Here is a 20,418-nt window from a genome sequence, read left to right as displayed (position 1 = left end):
TACAGCACATTAAATAAGGTACTTCAAAACTGAATCATACCCAAAAAGATTGTGTATTGATCAATTGACAAAAGTGTTGTGACCAGAGTCTTGGAGGAACTTAATTTTTTATTATCACTAGGAGAAATGCTTCAGTGTTTGCTAATTTATGCTTGGAGTGACTTTATAAAGCCACAATAATTAACTGTTACAAATAATTAGATTCAAATGTGCGTATGTGTATATTTGAATTCTATAAATCAATTATTAAAAAAGCAGATAGTGCTCCTTTTTCTTTTTAGTGAATAAGATGTCTAAACAAAACAGGTACTTTACAAAAGACAATACACAAATAGCTGATTGACAAGGGTTTTCAGAAAGCCTGTCAGAAATAAGAATGGCTCCTCACTTTGTCCTGTGTTCCAGTCAAGCCCGTTCCTTCCGCTGGCCGACCTTAACAGGAAGCCAGTTCACAGGGGAGTTTACAGGCTTCCTCTCCTCACCACAGAGAGATGGATATAAAGGGCCTGAGATACACACATACTGTTCTGCAAACATATTAAATGGGAAACACTGGTTGGGGTTGAAGTTCCCAGTGGTAACCATAGATGATGGTTGCTAGATCGTGTAAATCCCATGCTGCTTTTATTATCCCCAGGAATATGTAAGTGATCTCAAATATTGAGTGTGATGGACATTTTTGCAGTCTTCATGTTGGGGGCTGAGTTGGATTTAATTTGACTTAGGAGAAAATCAATTTTCTTCCCAATGAAGACTGTTTCAAAGGTAGTTGGAGAAGTTTTGATCTTGACTGTAGAACAAATTGTGCAGTATGGAAGTTATCTAATTCTAATTTGTAAAAATTTGACCATAAAACTGCCTAAGCACAGTCATTATATTTTCAGTAATATTTCAAAATTCAAAATCTATTCTATGATTGTATTCATCCATTTATATTTGCTTGGGAGAATTTAAAAATATATTACCTTCTAATGATTTTAATGTATTAGAAAAGTATGGTAGATATATAATTATTTATCTCTGTGTGTGTATTAATTTCCTATTTTTGCCTACTTAATGTTTTATATCTTCTCTCTTAATTTAATTTATTATTAATTATTAATCTAATTGGAGCTATCAATTCCATTTTCACTTTTCTTATTTTGTCTATTTCTCACTTTATTACTGTCTCCTTTTTAATAATTTTATATAACTATTCCTTTTATTTCTTACTTTGATTTTAATTTCTTCCTATATATTTAATGATCAAAACATTTAATCCTATAATTATTGCTAAGGGTAATATTTTGACTTTCTCTCAAAGTTTGATACTTGATATTTTTAAATGTTTTATGATTTGAACTATTTTTGAAGTTTTATAGCTTATCTCCAGTTTATTAAGATGCATCAGAAAATGTGGCCAGTTAAATTTCTACTTTTTACATTAATTGACATTCTCTTGTGGCCCAAGTATTATATAAATAATTTCAAAACTATTTAAAGTATGTAATTTTTCAGCTTTATTGAGATATAATTGACAAATGAAATTGTAAATTTCATTTTTCATATTTAAAGTATACAGTATGATACAGTGTGATGATCTGCTATATGTATACATTGTGAAAGAATTTCTACCATCAAGTTAATTAACACCTCCATCACCTCACTTTATTTACTTTTTCTTGGCAAGTTCTACTCAGCAAATTTTAATTATATAGTACAGTACTCTCAACTATGGTCACCATGTTATACAATGGATTCTCCATCTTTATCTTATAGCTTTAAAGTTTGTACCCTTTACCAGTCTCTGCCAATATCCCCCACCTCGAGCCCCTGGCAACCACCATTCTACTTTTTGTTTCTATGAGTTCTACTTTTAAAAAGATCCTACATAAAGTATTACCATTGCATATTTATCTTTGTCTGGCTTATTTTACTTAGCATAATGCCCTCCAATTTCATCCATGCTGTAAAAAATGACAGAATTTCCTTTAAAAAAAAAAGATTTTATTTAGTTATTTGAGAGAGAGAGAGAGAGAGAGGAGAGAGAGAGAGAGAGCACATGAGCAGGAGAGGGAGAGGGAGAGGGGCACAGAGAGGGGCCAGAGGGAGATGGGCAGAGGGAGAGCATGGGTTTTTGACAGGGGTTTTCAGAAAGTCTATCAGAAATAAGAGATGGGAGGGAGAAGGAAAAGCAGACTCCCCACTAAGCAGGGAGCTGGATATGAGGGCTCTATCCCAGGACCTTGGGACCTGAGCAGAAAGCAGATGCCTAACCAATGGACCCTCCAAGGTGCCTCAGGATTTACTTTTTTTTAGGGCTGAATAATAATTTACTACATATACACTGTGTAATAAGTATAATATACATAAACACACATATATATACATATCACATTTCCTTTATCCATTCTTCTGTCAGTGGACAATTAAATTGTTTCCCTGTCTTGGCTATAGTGAATAATGTGGTTACAAAATGGCAATACAGATATCTCTTTGAGATAGTGGCTTTGTTTCTTTTGCATATATACCTAGATGTGGGATTACTGGATCATATGGTGATTCTATTTTTTACTTTTTGAAGAAACTATATTGTTTTCTGGTGGCCGTACTATTTTATATTCCCACTAGCAATATACAAGGGTTCCCTTTTTTTTCCACATCCTTACCAGGATTTGTTATATCTTGTGTTTTTTATAATAACAATTCTAACAGGTTGAGACAGTATCTCATTATGTCAGGTGCTTTTGATTTGTATTTTCCTGATAATCACTGAATTAACATTGAATAAGTTTTCATGTACCTGTTGGCCATTTCTATGTCTTCATACAAAATGTCTATTCAAGTCCTCTGCCCATTTTTAAATTGGGTCACTTGCTTTTTTCTATTGAATTATATGGATTCTTTATATATTTTGGATACTAACCCTTTATCACATATGTGGCTTATACATATTTTCTGTCATTTGATGGGTTGCCTTTTTATTTTGTTGATGATTTCCTTTATTGAGAAGAAACTTTAGTGTGGTGTAGTCTCACTTATTAATTTTGGTTTTGCTGCTTTTGCTTTCAAATAAAAAAAAATATCAAGACCAATATCACGGAACTTACCCACTTTTTTCATGGTTTCAGGTCTCGCATTCGAGTCTTTAATCCAGCTTGACTATTTTGTGAATGGGGTAAGAAAGTGGTCTAGCTCCATTATTTTGCATGTGCCTGTCCAATTTTCCTAAAACTATTTTTTAAAGAGATCATCCTTTCTCCATTGCATATTTTTGGCTCCTTTATTCTAAATTAATTGATCACAAAAGCATGAGTTTTTTTCTGGGCTCTCTCTTCTGTTCCATTGGTTTATGTATCTGTTTTTATGTCAATAGCATATTATTTTGATTACTATAGCTTTGTAGTATAGTTTACAATCAGAAAGTGTGATGCCTCCCACTTTGTTCTTTTTTTCTCATGATTGAGTTGGCTATTCAGGACTTTTCTGGTTCCATATAAATTTTAAGATTGTCTATTCTATTTCTGTGAAAAGTGGCATTGGAATTTTGCAAAGAATTATATTGAATCTATAGATTCCTTGAGTGGTATGGATTTTTTAAAAATATTAATTCTTCTAATCCATAAACACAAAATGTCTTTGATTTATTCATGTTATCTTCAATTTCTTTCATCTATATTTTGTAGTTTTGAGGATACAAATTTTTTCAACTCCTTGGTTTAATTTATTCCTAAGTATTTCATTCTTTTTGCTGCTACCACAAATGGGATTGTTTTTTAAATTTTCATTCTGATTGTTCATTGTTGGGATATAGAAATGCAACTGATTTTTGCATATTGACTTTGTATTTTATAATTTTATCAAATTTGTGTATTAGTTGTGACAGTTTTTAGTGGAGTCTTTACAGGTTTCTATATACAGTATCATTTGCAGATATTGTCAGTTTTACTTCTTCCCTACAAATATGGATATCTTTTTATTTTCCTTATCTGATTGCTATGACTAAGACTTCCAGTACTATATTGAATAAAAGGGTGAAGAATAGACATCCCTATCTTGATCCTGATCATGCAGGTAAAGCTTTTAGCTTTTCACCATTGAGTATGATTTTAGCTGTAGGTTTGTCATATATGCCCTTTATTTATATTGAAAGATGCTCCTTCTACAACAATTTGTTGAAAGTTTTTACTATAACCAAAATTTACATTTTTTCAAATGACTTTTCTGCATCTAATGAGGTGATCACATGGTTTTTATCATTTTTTAAAGCATGATGTATCACTTTGATTGATTTGTAAATGTTGAACCACCTTTGGATCCCTAGAGTAAATCCCACTTGATCATGGTGAATGATCCTTTTAATGTACTATTGAATTTAGTGTGAATATTTTGTTGAGAATTTTTAGATTTATGTTCTTCAGGAATATTGGCCTGTGATTTTCTTGTGACACCCTTGTCTGGTTTTGATATCAGGGTAATGGTGGCATCATAAAACGAGTTTTGAAGTGTTTTTCTCTTCTACTTTTTGGAAGAATTTGAGAAATATTGGTAATAGTTCTTCCTTAAATGTTGGTAGAATTCACCAGTGAAGACATCTGGTCTTAGAGTTTTCATTCTTGGCAGCTTTATTGATTATTGCAATTTCCTTACTTCTCCTTAGTCTGGTCAGATATTCTATTTCTTGATCAATCTTGGTAAATCATACATTTCTAGAAATGTATTCATTTCTTCTAGATTATTTAACTATTGCCATGTAATTATTCATAGTAGTTTCTTATGATACATAGTATTTCATCAGTTACAATGTCTCTTTTTCATTCCTGATTTATTTCCTCCTCTCTTTTTTGGTTACTTAGACTAAAGTTTTGTCTCTTTTGTCTTTTTTTAAAAAAGCTTTTAATTACATTAATCTTTCCTTTTGTCTTTTATTCTCTATTTCATTTATTTCTACTTTAATTTTTGTTTTTTCCTTCCTTCTACTAAGTTAGAACTAGTGTCCTTTTTTTTTTTTTTTTTTTTTTTTTTTACTTCCATGAAATATAAATTTAGGTTGTTTATTTGAGGGTTTTTTTTTTCAAGTGTTGTCTAATCCTTTCCTCTTCTTCTTACTACTTGGTATCCACATTCTCAGGTATACTGAGAGTGCAAAGAAGATACTGTTTAAATTTACCTTTGTGTCCTACCACAAATCTTGCATAAAATTTAACTTTTGCCATTTAAGGCTATAACTATTTTCCCTTCATATTTCAGATGCTATATCTTCATGGATTCCATATGTGAATTGCTTACTTGGCTGCTGTTGGTTGATCCATCAATGATTAGTATGTTAGCGCTCTTTGTATTTGAGTAGATTCTCTTCAGATCTCCCTTTGGATCCTATTAGAATCATTTCTCAGAACTCAAGTTAAAGATCTAGAAATCAATTTACTTTGGGGAGAATGGGAGTAAGTTATAAGAGATGGATGATGACAGAGAAGAAAGTTACAGAACAAGACTGTGTGCATCTCTGGCAAATGCTTCCCCCTTATCCATGTTACAGCACCCCTACCTTGCCCTCAGAATAAAACTTGCTTCTTGCTGTATTATGTTGCCCTAATAACCTGAGCTACTCAGGAACAGCTGCTTTTAAATTCCTCTTATCATCAGCACTGTGGAGCTTTCTGTGATGTCCCACAACCTGCCTTTTTGCTGCCACTATCCCAACAGGAAACATTCATGTGGTCCCAGAGTATTGCATCCTCACTTCCAGGAGGTCACACTCCTTTCTCAGAGAAAAGATTTATATTCCAGCCAGAAAAGTGCTTCTATTTAATGCCCTCTCATCATAGTAAATGGAGTTTCTGCCATCTTGATTACTGTCTTTTATGGCTTCCAATATTGCTGCTGATGCTGTGGCTATTATTTCTTTTATTTATATATTTATATTTACTTTTTATTTATATATTGATAAATAATATATTTATCATTTGATGCTATTTTACTAAATATAGTTAGAATTTTTTAAGAGTTAACCAAAAGTTTTCTTTCTTCTTAAAGAAAAATGCATGACTCTATTTACTTATACTTCAGATATCAACTATTTTATTATGCTGTGACCTCAGATGACCCCCATGAGCTTTTGAGATATTTGGAATTCTTTATTAAAACATTACTAGAAGGGCACCTGGTGTCGCAGTCAGTTAGTTAAGCGTCCAACTCTTGATTTCCAAGCCATGATCTCAGGGTTGTGGAATTGAACGCTGCAACAGGCTCCATGCTCCGGTGAGGTCTGCTTTCCCCTCTTCCTCTGCTCCTCCCCCTGCTTTCTCTCTCTGTCTCTCAAATAAAACAGATTTTTAAAAACCAATTGATATGCTATGTATTTTAAGTAGAATCATGACAAATGGCATTTTCTACAAATATGCTTCACAAGAAATCATCACTTTTGTGACTTCTGCTTTGAGTTTTAAGATAATTTTTACTTCTTTTTCAGTTCGTGGCAGTATTTAAGACAATTGAGCTGTCAGATAAGTAACTCATGGGGAGCAGCTTTACACTAATTTACCTATGTTTAAATAGAAATAGAATGGGGGACACCTGAGTGGCTCAGAGGTTGAGTGTCTGCCTTCGGCTCAGGTGGTGATCCCGGGGTCCTGGGATCGAGTCTCACATCAGGCTCCCCTATAGGGGAGCCTGATCCTCCCTCTGCCCATGTTTCTGCCCATCTCTCTGTGTCTCTCATGAATAAATAAAATCTTTAAAAAATAATAAATAGAATGGCATCTGATACTAAAACTACTGAGAACTGATACTTATATCTTTCCTTAAATAAATAAAAAGCCTATATAATCTCTCGGAAGGTAAACACCTAATTTTTACCTCAAAAGTCACCTTTTTTTCTTAGAGAAAAAGAATGTTTTTCCCATTCAAGCATGCTTGTCATACTAAGTAAGAAACTTTACACACCTGCTTCATGCTCTGCCACTGCCTAATCACATTCATTGCATTCTGCATTTTACAGATATTCCGTAGAGTTACACTAAGGAATATATACTAATCATTAAAGAGAACTGAGAAATGGTTCTTTCTCCAAAGTCATGTAACAACATAAGCAATGATACCCTGAAGACCTGTCCCTAAAAAGTAACTAAAATTTCGTTTCATGCATTATAGATTTGTTATGATAACCGATTTTTAATTTAAATAAATAAGAAAAAGAGAAATCAGAACTTCAAACAGGAATTTCATACTCCAAACTGTGCAATTCCTCAGATGCTTCAATAAAGAACTAAAATGATCTTATATACTATTGATCTGTACCTGGGGAACATTTTCCCCTCTCCAAATTGTAAAAGCCAGGCATATACAGAAATAGTAAGTGGATGATTTTATACTCAGCACTTGAAATCAAAGTAAATAAAAAATAATTTGCTCAGCAACCACATGACCAGGGAGTGTATCATAGACATGATTGATATTTCTTAGCCACAGCTATCCTCATTGATGGTGATGTATGGATTGTCATACTTGCCTTTGCTGGTTTTGAGTGTTCTCTTTTGAGGGTCTTTACCTTATATAGGTCTAAATGTTACAGTATTGCCCTTAGAATAGTGGTTCCATTTTATTCTCTCTCTCTCTCTCTTTTTTTTTTTTTTTGTACAGGTAACAGGTAACACTTATAGAGCATCATAACTTGTGGACTAGTCTTATAAGCTCTTTATAGGAAACTTATTTCTTACTCATGCAATTCTATGAGATATTGCTAATATTATCAATGGACATTTTTACAGATTTGAAAACTGATTCTCCAAAGTAATTGCCTATAGTCACTAGCCAGCAAGTTATAGATCTGGACAGGGCAGGGTGAATCTGGTTCTCAAGCCTTTAGCTATTGAAAAGACACTCAAAAGATCTAAAGAACTGAGATGTAAAGGGAAAATGGAACTTTTTCCAGTGATGGTATGCATCTTAGTAACAATTATTTCAATTTTATATACAAACAAAAATGTTACTTTTAAACTATGTGCTGCACTCATTTATTTGTCACTTAAATAGGAACTGAAATGGGAGTTTTAGTAGAGATTTAGCAGAGACCCATGCTCTGCCATGATAAAAAAAGAGCCATGTTAGAGTGGAATTCTTGTTATTCTGGATAACTAATAGCACTATACATCCATTCTTTTTTTTTAATTTTTTTTTTAATTTTTATTTATTTATGATAGTCACACACACACACACACAGAGAGAGAGAGAGGCAGAGACATAGGCAGATGGAGAAGCAGGCTCCATGCACCGGGAGCCCGATGTGGGATTCGATCCCGGACGTCCAGGATCGCGCCCTGGGCCAAAGGCAGGCGCTAAACCGCTGCACCACCCAGGGATCCCTATACATCCATTCTTGAATTAAATCTCTTCAACAGTGTACAAAGCCAACACACTGTCCTCAAAAAGCTTACAGTTTAGAACACTCCAAGGAACTTCACCTATTGACATACTCTGCTCAGTGATGATGTTGGGCACTATGTCTTTTTTGCTAATATTCTTGCTATCATTTGCTTGAACCTGCTTCTGTATTGTGGTAATGGGCATAATGATATGTCATTAATGATTTTCTGCTTTCCTTGGCAGTTAAGGACCTCAGTTCTAGAATAATTGTGCAGACTCAAGGCAATTAGAGACATCCTACTGAGAGTCTACCACGTCAAGCCACATTAGCCTTATCCTAATGCATATTATCATTTTTTATTTGTTTCATCAATGACAGTGATTAGAAGGCTTTGAGACATTCAAATAACTTGTCTCCTATCATGAACAAAATTTTATAATCAATGCCAGAAATTTTCTGAATGTCTCTGAATTCTAAGGAAATAAAGACAGTATCAGGTTTTTGAAATATATGGGAGAGCTAGGCTTTTAGAAAGTCTTTATTAGTCAGTGTTCTTTGGGGAAAGAGGATGAACAGGAAGTCTAAATATGGGGAGATTTGCTTTAAGTAATTAGTTCATGAGATTATGAAGGCTGGCAAATTCAGAATCTGTAGGCGCATCAACAGGCAGGAGACCTAGGAAGAGTGATAGTCTGAGTCCTAAAAGTCCTCTGCTCTTAGATTTCCTTCTGGTTCAGAAAAAGTTCTTGTTTAAGCCTTTAACTGATCGGATGAGACCTACTCACATTATAGAGAATAATCTGCCTTACTCTAAATCTTCCAATTTAAATGCTAATCTAGTCAATCGGAGAAGGACAAACATTATATGGTCTCATTCATTTGGGGAATATAAAAAATAGTGAAAGGGAATAAAGAGGAAAGGGGAAAAAAGTGAGTGGGAAATATCAGAAAGGGAGACAGAACATGAGAGACTCCTAACTCTGGGAAACAAACAAGGGGTGGTGGAAAGGGAGGTGGGCAGGGGGTGGGGGTGACTGGGTGAGTGGCACTGAGGGGGGCACTTGATGGGATGAGCACTGGGTATTATGCTTATGTTGGCAAACTGAACTCCAATTTTAAAAAAAAGAAAAAAAATGCTAATCTCATTCAAAAACCCCTTCACAAAAAGATCAGAATAATATTTGGCCACATCTGGGTACCATGGCTTCACCAAGTTAAAAATAAAATTAACCATCACATCATCCTATTTAGTTTTGTGTGTGAAGTATGAGACAGATTTATTGAATATATGTCCTTAGCTCTTCCTTAGATGAGCCAATTTGTAATAATCTTATTCCTTCATGATTACAATTTAGATGAATTTCTAAATAATTATGCCAAGTGAAAAAGGCCAACCTCAAAAGTTTTGATTTGTATGTGAAGTTGGTAAAATCTGAATTAAACTCTGATTGTACCAATGTCAGTTTCTGGCTTGCATATACATATGCAAGATATTACAATATGAGGAAACTGGATAAAGAGCACAAGAAATCTATTCATACATTTTTTTCCAAGTTCTGGGAATCTATGATTATTCCAAAATAAAAAGTTAAAGAAATTTAATATTTAACTACAAGTTAAAACCTTACATCCACACAAAAACCTGTACACAGATGTTAATAATAGTTTTATTCATAATTGCCAACATTTGGAAGAAATTGTGAAATTTTCTAGTAGGCAAATGAATAAATAAACTGTATTCCATCCAGGCAATGTATTATTATTCAGCACACACACACACACACACACACACACACAAGAAAGAAAATCATGAAAATACATAGAGGAATCTTAAAAGCATAATATTAAGTGAAAGAATTATGATCCAATCTTGAGTCCAATAATATAACATTATGGATAAGGCAAAACTATGGAGACATTAAAAACATCAGCAGTTGCTGGAAGTTAGGTGAGGAGAAAGAGGTGAATACCAGAGCATAGAGGAATTTTAGGGCAGCGACTCTACTCTGTGTGTACCACAGAGTAGATATAATGGTGGATACATGTTATCATACAGTTGTAAATCTATAAAACCTGGAACACTAAAAGTGAACCTTAATGTAAATTTTGGTCTTTAGGTTTATGTAGGTTCATAAATTGTAGGAAATGTATCATCCTGATGGGGGATGTTGATAATGGGTGAGCCTGTGCATGTGTGGTAAGGGGACATATGGGAAATCTCTGTATTTTCCCAACTTTTCTGTGAACCTAGAACTACTCTAAAATATAAAGTCCATTTTATTAAGAATTATAGAAAATTTAAAAAAATAAAAAAGAAGTTATAGAAAATAAAGGAATGATAAAACACTATACATGACTAATATTAAGAAAACAAATGACTATATAAGAAATTGACAAGAAAAGTTATATAACCTGTGAAGAAGGGTTATTTCATAATGATAAAAGGGCTATTCAATCAAAGAGACATAATCTTAATTGTATAGGTGACTATTAAGAAAATCTAGATTTATGAAGAAAAACCAAGTACAGAAGATATATAGATAAACCTAGATATAAATACATCAAAAATTATAGTTGTGGATTTTTAGACTCCTCTAGAAGTTGATAAAACATGTAGACAAAAGTTAATAATAATGTATAATATTTCTACAATATTTTATCCAGTGAATTATTAAATTTATAGAAAACTACACAGAATGCAGAATTCACATGCTTTTCAAGGATACATGACTTACTAACAAAACTAGGCCACCTATGGGCTATAAAATACATTATATAGTTAAAGCTAAATAAAATTATACACAGTATGTTCATTGTTCACAGTAAGATTAAGTTATATAACAAACAGAAAATATCTAGAAAAGTCTAAAATATGTAGAAATCAAGCAATACATTTCTATTTAACTCATGATTCAAGAAAGTATAAGAATATTTAGAAGTATTCAAGTAGAATGATAAAACAAAACAAAATTACAGAGCAAGATAATAGATCAATGGAACAGAATAGAGAGAAAGTAAGAGATGCACACACACAAAAAGGAACAATGGAAATTCAGTGGAGAAAGGACAGTTTTTAATAAATGGTGTTACAACTGGACTTCTACATGCAACAACAAAAAATGAATCTAGACACAAACTTTCCATCTTTCACAAAAAATAACTAAAAGTGGATTATAGACATAAATGGAAAAATGGAAAACTATAAAATTCCTAGAGGATTATATGGAAGAAAATCTTGATAACCCTGGGTTTTGAAATAGTTTAAAGCATCAGAAGTATGTCCCATCAAAGGAAAAATTGATAAGCTGGACTTCAAAGAAATTATAAACAAATTCTTCTCCGTGAAAAACATGGTTAGAAGAATGATGAAAAAAGTCACATACAGGTAGAAAGATTTATAAAAACAAAACGAAACACAGCTGTTAAAGGACTGGTATCCAAAATAAACAAAGAACTCTTAAGACTCAACAATATAAAAAAAATTAAAAATGAGTAAAAGATGTGAGCAAAGAAGACATACAGATGGAAAATAAGAATACTAAAAGATGCTCACCAGCATATGTCATTAGATAATTGACAAATCAAAAATGAGATGCACACTACATACTTACAGAATTGCTAAAATTTGAAACATTGACAACATGGAATCCTGGTGAGGCTATGAAACAACAGAAACTCTCACTCATTGTTGATGGGAATGCAAATGGTATAGCCATTTTGGAAGACCATTTGTTTCTTGTAAAAAATTAAGTGTATTTCTACCATAACATCCATCAAGAGTGTTGACCGGTATTTACCCAAATGAGTTGAAACAAGTCCACAAAAAACGTCTGCACATAAATGCTTATAGAAGTTTTATTCATAATTGTCAGAAGTTGGAAGCAACCAAGATACATTTCAGTAGGTAAATGAATACAGAAACTGTGGTACATTCCTACAAGGGAATATTATTCTATGAAACAGCCCAAGTGACCATTGACTGACAATGAGATAAAGATGATGTGGTATATATATAACGGAATAGTACTCAGTCATCAAAAAGAATGAAATCTTGTCATTTGCAACAGTGTGGATGGAGCCAGAGAATATTATACTAGGCAAAACAAGTCAATCAGAGAAAGACGAATACTGTATGACTTCTCTCATATGTGGAATTTAGGAAACAAAATAAACAAGATGATAAAAGAGAGAGAAGCAAACCAAGAAACAGACTCTAAACTATAGAGAACAAACTGATGGTTACCAGAGGGAAGGTGGGTGGGGGATGGGGTAAATAGGTGATGGGAATCAAGGAGGGCACTTCTTGTGATGAGCACAGGACATTGTATGGAAATGTCTGAGAGGTGACATAATTTGGGATAGAATATGAGGATTTTCTAGAGGTTACAAAATATTTTATATTTTGATTAGGATGTGGGAACTTGTATATTCATCTGACAAATTTCATTATAGTGTATGGTTAAGATCTATGAATTTCAGTGCATATAAATTATTTCTCAATAACCAAAAAAAATAAAAAATTAAAAATTAAAAAAAAAAAAACAAACACACAATACAGAAAATTAGCAAAGCCTGGAATTGGATCTTTGAAAGTGAAACCCAGAAAAAAAGGTCCCTGTTACCAATATCAAGGAAATGATGCCACAACTACTACTATATTAAAAGGGAAATGACTGGATATTATCAACAACTTTTTGCCAATAAATTTAAAATTTTGAATAAAACACAAACATTTTATTTATTTATTTTTAAAGATTTTTATCTATTTATTCATGAGAGGCACAGAGAGAGAGAGAGAGAGAGGCAGAGACACAGGCAGAGGGAGAAGCAGGCTCCATGTTGGGAGCCTGACCCAGGACTCGATCCCAGGTCTCCAGGATCACACCCCGGGCTGATGGTGGCACTAAACCGCTGAGTCACTGGGGCTGCTCAAACACAAACATTTTAGAAAAAAAATATTCAAAAGAATCTAGGCACACACAGCAAACATACTAAGCAGTTTCATCACCCCAAATCTCTTCACCAAGCTTACCATTTTAATCAAACCTGCCCTCCACATGTGACCTCTGGCAAACACTGATCTGTTTTTCATACATAATTTTGCATTTCCCAGAAAGCCATATTAGTGAATACATATACAGACTCTTGGAGTCTTATTTCTTTCACTTGCCATAATGCATTTGATATTTATCCATGTTGTTTCATGTACCAATATTACTTTTCATATTTATTGCTGGAGAGTATTCCATTGATGTACCACAGTTTGTTTTTCCATTTTATACTTGAAGAATGCATGAATTGTTTCTAGATTTTTCACTGTTACAAACAGCTGTTATAAACATTAAGTAGAGGATTTTGTGTATGCATAAATTTTTACTTCTCTGGATTAAACTGAAGCAAAATTTCTGTGTTATATCATTGTTTATCTTTATAATAAATCATTTTCAATTTCATAAGATACTGCCCATTTTCATTCATTCAGTAATGCATGTATATTTCATTTGCTCCAGTGTCACCAGCACTTGGTATAATCAGTTGTGTAGTGCTAGCTGAATGTGGTTTTAATTTGCATTTCCCTAATGACTAATGATGTTGAGCATCCTTTCATGGTCTCATTTGCCCTTACCATTGTAAGGGAAACCATTGTTTTGAGACCTTTGCCCTTTTTGGCTGCATTGTTTGTTTTCTTATTGTTGACTTGATAAGTTATTTACCTATGTTGGAAACAGATTCTTTGTCAGATATGATTTGCACATTTTTTTTCATAGTGTATGGTGCTTTTTTAAAGATTTATTCATTTATTGAGAGAGAGTGTGTGTCTGTGTGCATGGGGGCAAGGGCAGGACAAAAGAAAAGGGAGAGAGAACTTCTAGCAGAATCCTGCCTGAGCTTAGATCTCAACACAGGGCTAATCACAGGTCCCCAAGATCATGACCTGAGCCAAAATCAAGACTGAGATGCTCAACAGACTTAACCACCCAGGCACCTCATGTGTGGCTTATTTTTAATCATTATCTTAACAAATTCACAAGTCAAAAGTTTTAATTGATTGAATTCATTAATTTTTCTTTTTTAATGGACTGTGATTTTGGTGTTGCATCTGAAATCTTGGTATAAATTAGTCACAAATAGATTTTCCTGTCTTTTTCCTAAACAAATTTCATAGTTTTCTATTTTGCATTGGTTCTAGATCTGTATTCAACTACTATTTTACAAGGAAACTGGATAAAGAGCACAAGTAATATATACATATATAATTGGTATTAGGGGGGATTTTTTTTCTTTTTTTATGTGTAAATGTCCAAATGTTCCAGGACCATTTCTCCATTGAACTGTCTTTCTTTGCATCTTTGCCAAAAATCTGTTGATATAACATTTGGATCCTTTTTTAGACTCTATTATGTTTTACTTATATATGTGTCAGTCCTTTTATAAATACCAAGCTGTCTTCATTACTGTAGCCTTAAGATGAGTCTTGAAATCTAGTATTGTTTGACAACTTTGTTCTTTCACAAAATTGTTTTGACTGTCTTAATTTCTTCTGCCTTTTCATATAAATTTTATTTTTCATGTCTCAGTAACTGAAGGAGTGCTGCTGTGATTTTTAGAAGATTGCATTGAATCAATATATTGATTTAAGGATAACATGCAGCCAAAAAATATTTAGATTTTCAATTCATAAATGTGATATAGTGCTCCACTTACTTAAATTGTCTTAGGGTTTTTTCAACAGTGTTTTATAACTCTAAACAATAAAAATCTTATACATAGTTTATAAGTATTTTTGTTGCTTTTGTAAATGGTACTTTAAAATAGATTTCTAGGGATGCCTGGGTGACTCAGTGGTTGAACTTCTGCCTTTGGCTCAGGGCGTGATCCTGGGGTCCTGGGATCGAGTCCCACATCAGGATCCCTGCAGGGAGCCTGCTTCTCCCTCTGCCTGTGTCTCTACCTCTCTCTGTGTGTCTCTGGTGAATAAATAAGTAAAATCTTTTTAAATAAATAAATAAAATAGATTTCTAGTTGTATATTACTTTGCAATAGTTTTGTATATTTATCTTATATCCTCCCACTTGTTAAACTCAAGTTTAGAAATATTTTTTATGGATTACGTGGGATATCCTATGTAGATAATCAGGTCATTTGTGAATAAATACAATTATAGTTATGCCATCTAAATCTTTCACCTTTAATTCTTTGTCTTGCCTTATAGCACTGGCTTGGAATTCAGGTATGATGTTGAAAGAAGTGTTGAGGGCACACATTCTTGCCCACTTCTGATCTGAGGAGGGGGTATTCAGCCTTGCACAATTGAATATTATTTTATCTGTACTTTTTTTTGGTAGATTATCTTTTTAGTGTAAGAAAGTTCCTTTCTAATCTTAGTGTATTGAGTTTTTATTACAAATAGATATTAATTTTTTCTAATTTTTCTTCTGTAGCTATTGAGATGATCGTGTAGGGTTGTTTTTTTTTTAATTTAGTTTGTTAATATGGTGAGCTACACTAATGGATTGTCAATTATTGAATGAGCTTTGCATTTCTCATCTAATGCCCACTTGATTATAGTAGACTTTTAAGACTATCCATTTTGGGGCACCTGGGTGACACAGTTGGTTGCATGACTGACTCTTGGTTTCAGCTCAGGTCATGATCTCATAGTCATGAGATCAAGCTCCCCTATTGGCTCTGTTCTCATCATGGAACCTGCTTGAGATTCTCTCCCTCTCCACCTGCCCTTTCCATTCCTATCCTCTCTCTCAAATAAATAACTAAATCTCCAAAAAAGAAAAAAAAAAAGACTATCAATTTCTTGGGTGCCTGGGTGGCTCATCTGGTTAAGCATTCAACTCTAAATTTCATCTCAGGTTGTGAGATCAAGTGCCACATTGGGCTGCATGCCTAGCACAGAACCTGCTTAAGATTCTCTCTCTCTCCCTCTCTCTCTCTCTCTCTCTATGCCCCTCCACTTCCCACCTTGTCTTAATTTTTTTTAATAATATCAATTTACTCACAGTGTAATGTTAGCTACATCTCTTTAATTCCCTTTCTTTCTATCTTTCTGTCTCATTCTAGGAAAAGATTCCCAAGACCTCTAAGTTGTTAAGTACATTGAGGTACTAGGAGAGTGGTATATCTAGAGAGGACAGGGAAGCTTCCTGTCCCCACCTTCCACATATTCATTTTTTTCCATCTGGCTGTTCCTGAATTATGTTTTCTATAGGTAAACATATAAAAAAATAAATTTGTTTGAAGGTAAGACAACTGAAAGTGACTTTCATTAGGTTGAAGAAGAGAATTCTGGCCTTACATAAGACATCATTTTAGAAAATTTTAGAGAAACTAAATGTAGAAGTCAATTTTGCAAAGTCCCTTCTTCCTATGGCAGCTGACAATAAAAAAGAATTTTTGATTGAGCTACCAGAGCCAGGTTTCCAGGACCTAAATGAAAAGGCACAAATAATCAGTAAGATTTCAGTTGATATCAATGACAAAGTGATGTTTCTGCAGACAAGGATTTAAATAGTGCAATAAAATAACTTTTTGATGTAGTGAATAATGTCTTCAGAAAAATCAAAGCAGAACCATAAGGAATTTGAGCACAAAAAGAAAAAAAATGTAAAAACTCAAAAACTTCAGTGATACCCCAAAAAATGTATTTTAAAACTGGAAAAGCAATAACATTTTCAAAAATGCCTATTAACTACTACATTAAACCAACTCAGTACTTCAGATTTTCAAAACCGTGGCCTGAAACTTGAATGTTAATAGGTATAGTTCTCAGTGGTGGTATTAAGCTGCACATTTTAAAATCTGTACATTTTAATGTTTGACTCTAAAAATTATTAATCCTTTCTGAAGAGATGGAATCCAGGATTTTGAATGGCACTATTGCTCTTTTATACCACATCTTTGTGAAATCTACTTTAATCATAATCTCATACTGAAAATTTTGCAATACTTTTAGTATGATCATTCTTTTAAGAATTATAGGCCAAAAGAAGAATCTATGCCTTAATGTGTCATTGTATAACATTCTTAAAAGAATTGGAAATATTGATGTTTGGTTCTGACATTTTAACTTGAGCATAAATTGTAAGATCATGTATTTAACAATAGTTGATAATATTCAATAAATAGGCTATATTTGTTTTATTTATTTATTAAATATTTAATTTATTTATTCATGAGAGACAGAGAGAGAGAGAGAGAGAGAGAGAGAGAGAGAGAGAGAGAGGCAGAGACACAGGCAGAGGGAGAAGCAGGCTCCATGCAGGGAGCTTGATGTGGGACTCAATCCCTGGGACTCCAGGATCACGCCCTGGGGCAAAGGCAGGCACTAAACTGCTGAGCCACCCAGGAATCCCTGCTATATTTGTTTTAAAAAGATAACCAATCAAAACTGGAAAAGAATAATAAGAAAATCTATCTACTACTACTCTATTAAAGAATTTTTTTTCTTAAATTCTATAATGGAGTCTATTGGAATTCACCTATCGCAATTTTGGGAGCCAGGAATGAATTCTTGAGAAAGTTACAGATATCCTGAAACCTGAGGATAAGTAAGATTTAATCTGTTGAAGTCGGGGTAAAAAGAAATAGAAATAATATTACTCTGATAGGAAGATTTACTGACAAGGTTTTAGTCTATGTTGCCAAAACAAAGAGATACTAAAAAGATTAATGTTAATTTCTCTCTATGAGAGTTTGGAGGTAGTTATATGGCCCAGAGCAGATAGGCAGCTCTAATACATGAAATCCTTTTCATCTTTTCTTTTATCATTTAAGAGTTTTTGCCATGTTAGCATCTACGATGGCTCAGATTCACATCCAGGTGGGAAAAAAAAGAAAAAATTTTCAGACTAACTGAATTGTATATATATTGGAAATAAATTGGAAGCTGTATAAATTCTTCTCTTTGTATTTCATTATAAAAAATCTAGTGCATGTTGGCATATCTTACTTATTATGTAAGATAAGTTATATGGGAGAAACTTTGGAAGCATGGTGATTAAAACAAAACAAAACTGGAAAGATTTGTCAAGAGAGTCTATGAAATGCCCATATGTCTGTATTTTCACTTGTTTATTTTGGACCACTTTTTCCTTGGAGAAGATTAGAAATATAGAAATCCATTGAAGCTATTTTTTTTCTTTTCTTTAATGTCCTCTTTTTTTTTTTCTAACCATTGTTTCTGATAATAAATATTTGGCATGAAGATTTAGACCAAGAGCATGTAGTATTTTTTTTTCCAACACACTGTGATTTATTTTGTAAGACTGAGAGTAGAAAAGAAGTTAACTCAATCAAATTCAGGTTGTAGAACCAATTAAATTAAAAATATATTTAATTTGTCTATAAAAATGCTTAATACTGCTTACATATGTTAGTATAGTTTTTAATTAAATTTCAGCATATGCATTGAAAATTATATGAAAATGATTTTGTTGATATTTAAGGAAAAATGATATTTAAAGGAACATTTATTGCAAAGTGCTTATCAAGGGGTATTTAATTGTAAATAATTGTGAGTACAAACACATATGCTTAGTAGAAATGTCAACTCACTTTTTCATTATTTCTGTTTACTGATGAACTTTGGGTTTATCTTTGTGACTTTAACTCCTTTATTCCTTTAAAAAGGAATATCTGTTATTTGAATCCCATGTGAAGATATCTTGCCCATAAAATTATGTGAAGTGAAAGGGAACCTCCTCCCCTCTACTACCAAATCAGTATGTCCATATTTCATAGCTTCTATTTCCCATTATAGGCTTCATTCCAATTTTTATGATCAATTTTCAGTGAATATATATGAATATATATATATGAATACATATATATTCAGCTCCTCTAATCATATCCTTGGGGACTATAAAATTATTGTGTTAATTTCTTTTCCTACAGACTGCTTTAAGGTATCCCTTTGCATAAATTGTGCAAAGCTTCTTGAAAGTCACCATAAGATTTGCCTTATTTTTCTTAGTTTTACCAGTCCAAAGTGCCCTTGTCTTTACTGTAATCTGTGCTGACAAAAACAAATGTATCTCTAATTGCCTGGTGTCAGCAGTTGGAATTAAAATTATATGGTATAAAATGAGCTAAGTGGCCACTTTATTATTTGCCTTTGGTTTTAAATGTCATTAATAGTTATGAACTGCTCCATTTATACTGAGCTATTTTCCCTCCTGGATTTGACAATTCCAGGGATAACAGGTGAAGTTCAAGGAAGGGAATTAGAGAAACTAGTGAGATGATAAAGACAATGAATGACCCTACCCATTTGCATTCTGAAGCATGTAGTTTCCTTGTAGCACTAAGAGCACTTATTAATGACTCCAAATATGAAGAATTTTATTTCAGAAAGCAAATACTTCTGGCTTGTGAAATGTTTAATTTCAATTGAGTAGATATTTATTGAACCTATACAACCATGACTCTGTTCATTAAATGATCTCTTGGGCAACTGAAAGAGAATACAACCAGTACCATTAGTCTAATGTCATTTATTCTAAATGCACACTTTACTGACACTTGATTACTATCAGAGCACGTCTATTAATTTTGAAATTTTTAAGTTTTAGTGTTACACATTTTCAGTACTTCAGGATACGTCATCTTGGCAACATCTAGCATTAATGAATTATAGGCAAAAAATGAAAGAACAAAAATTTAATAACAAAAAGAAGCAATTTGTTTTTCTAGAGACTTTTCTCCAGATACCTAGGCTTTTTTCCCATATACTGATAATTGACTTCTAAAAAAATAATTCAACTGCTAAGAAAGAAGCTTTAAAGTATGCTTATTTAGAACAAAATTTTTATACACTTATATGTTTTAATAAAATACACGGGATTATCTGAGCCCTTAAAATTGGTTTTTAAAGAGTTCTCGAATTCAGTAAAAATGTTAAGGCAGATGCTAGATAACTCTGAGAGGCTAATCAGTATCTAGGGAGCTTTGTATATGAAGCTATGATAAAATGCTACTAATTTTGGTTTCCTGCCATGTAAAATGCATATACCTCTTATTTATTTAAGGGAATAATGCAGCAGATTTTGGTGAATCTGAGA

General features: G+C 33.0%; 1 pseudogene; it reads left to right on the top strand.

The window, feature by feature from the left end:
* The first annotated feature begins 3,977 nt into the window (after nt 1-3,977).
* LOC129505259 (programmed cell death protein 10-like) lies at nt 3,978-17,099 on the top strand (annotated as a pseudogene).
* Nucleotides 17,100-20,418: the final 3,319 nt, after the last annotated feature.

This window comes from Nyctereutes procyonoides, unplaced genomic scaffold (genome assembly GCF_905146905.1).
Source record: "Nyctereutes procyonoides isolate TBG_1078 unplaced genomic scaffold, NYPRO_anot_genome, whole genome shotgun sequence".
NCBI lineage: Eukaryota > Metazoa > Chordata > Mammalia > Carnivora > Canidae > Nyctereutes > Nyctereutes procyonoides.
Note: the sequence above shows the minus strand (reverse complement) of the source record. Positions and strands in the feature narration are given on the sequence as shown.